General features: G+C 48.1%; 1 protein-coding gene across 1 annotated transcript in view; it reads left to right on the plus strand.

The window, feature by feature from the left end:
* The window catches only part of MYO5B (myosin VB), a 316,910-nt gene that overhangs the window by 192,842 nt on the left and 121,883 nt on the right, over positions 1 to 2,185 (plus strand). The window lies entirely within an intron of this gene.

Raw genomic sequence — 2,185 nt, forward strand, 5'->3', positions numbered from 1 at the left:
TCTGCTGCCTTGTGGGCAGTTTGTGAGGGCTAAAGCTTGACATTTAGTTCCACTGATAACCCCGCTGAGAATCTGGAAGCATCAAATGAAGGAAGGACTAACAAGGGGTGCGAAGTGAATATGTAGATCTGCCTGGCATTCTTCTCCCTCTTCTTCCCCTAAAACATGCTATTCAACACACAGAAGTCTCTGCCAGACCCCTCAGCCTGGCCTGAGTTTATCTGAGGATGGAGGGCAGCAGTTTGCATCTAGTCAGCCACACTCTTCCTCTGCCCCATCATTGTTGGTGTGTTGCATTTAAAATGACCTCAGGAGGAGATTTTTTTAAAGTCTAGTGAGAAATTCTTTTGGAATGTTAGTAAATAACAGTAAAAACCATGCAGGCATAAAGAGCCCATTTCCCCCTTTTCACTTCTATGGACATTTTGATGCAGTTTTATAAAAAGCCTCTCTAGACTCGCACAGATTAGCATAGCCTCCATTGGTGAGATGCAGGCCCGGACCTTGGCCTTGATGGTCCAGTGCTCTAATTGGTTCCTGTCCCCTTGGTGGTCTGTTCACTGTCTGATCTCTTGGCTTTCTGGGGAGCCAGTTAATAAGAGACTTGTGTTATATTTCTCAGGGGTGGGAGGAATTCTCAGTAAAGAGAAACAGACCCAAACTAGAAGATGAGAGAAATTGCTCTGGGGATGGGATGGTCAGTGCTGGCTTCATAGGCCTGAAAGAAAAGTTAAGACCCAGGCCAAGGAGGCACGGAAGGCAGACTGGGTCCTGTTTGGATGTGTCTTCTTAAGAGGGTTCTGAGACCTTATAGCAGATGGAAAGATGATCATTTTGACTAGATTCAGGTCATTCAGTAGAGACTGCTGTAGTTGGGCCAGGTGGCCCCTGCAGTGATAAGCCTTGGCCTGGAAAGTTACTCAGCTGGTCCTGAGGTCAGGAACTGGGTGTAGGGAAGGTGGGGTGGTCTGTCAGACTCAGAGCAAAGAAGGAGGGCCCTGACTGCTGAAAATGAAGGGTCTTTGAAAGATGCTGAAAATGACTTCATTGTAATGTGGAAGTCTGGTGTCCTGTCTTTGAGTCTCTGGTGACTCTGATGTGTTCAGCTGACATTTGATGATGAATTAGGGTCTGTTGATGGCAAAGTCATAGGATGCCATAAATGGTTATCTCTACAATGGAGGAATCAAGGAATGAGTTGACCAAACCCCAAGTGAGCCTGAGCACCCCTGAAAGGCCCTATATTTCTTAGTTTGCTTGTCTACAAAATGGGAGTAAATAATACAGACTGTCTTACGCACATGGGCACTATACAACTCATTGCGAGATACTTTGAGAGGTGAGTGTAAAGAAGAAAAAGAATTGGTACTTTCATCAAGCCCTTAAAACTATTGTATTGCTGTGTGCCCAGGCTTGCAGAATGCTTAGATATGAAAGAGGCAAGATCTGCCTCTGTCTGCCAAGATCTCATGCAATTTTCCTCATTAAAACTCACTTCTGCAGAGGCTGTGAGGGAGTAGTACCTTGGCTGCTGGTCCTGAATGTGTTTGCTGCTCCTCCAGGAAGCTCCCTCTCAGGGCACAGCTGATACTTTGAGGCATGCCTGCGGGCAGTGGTGCCTGATGGTTACAGCACAGATTATGTAATCAGATTGGGGTTTAGGGCTGAGCTGTGTCACTGCCCGGCTGGGCCTGGCAATGGCTGCTTACCGGGCTGGAGGAACGGGCACAGCTCTGCATGGCTTGGGGCACAGGGCACAAGACAGGAGATGAGCAGAGGCAAGGAAGGGAACTGTAGGCAGGAAAACTGAAGACGTGATGGAGGGTGGAGCTGATGGGTGACTGGACAGAAACCAGTATATCTGGAATGTAGAGAATGGAGAGGGAGGAGTAAGGCGTGAATCTGGAGGGTTAGATGATGCCACTATTCTGGGGTGTTGACCTTTGCCTTGAGGACAGTGGAATCTCTGAAAGGGCTCTGTGCAGGAGAATGGTGTGATCAGAGCTGCCAGACTTTGGAGGTGGATTTGAAGGATCAGGCAGAGAATCAGGGAGCACTGTGTAGCATCTTGTACAATGGTCCACAGACAACAGAAGCTACGGCTGCTGAAGGGCAGACTCAGGGCAGCGGCAGCTGAGATGGAGAAAAGAGACTCCAGAAGTTCTCAGGGGATGGAATTGAAGGA

The sequence above is a fragment of the Otolemur garnettii genome, unplaced genomic scaffold, assembly GCF_000181295.1.
Source record: "Otolemur garnettii isolate 467f Iridium unplaced genomic scaffold, OtoGar3 scaffold00012, whole genome shotgun sequence".
NCBI lineage: Eukaryota > Metazoa > Chordata > Mammalia > Primates > Galagidae > Otolemur > Otolemur garnettii.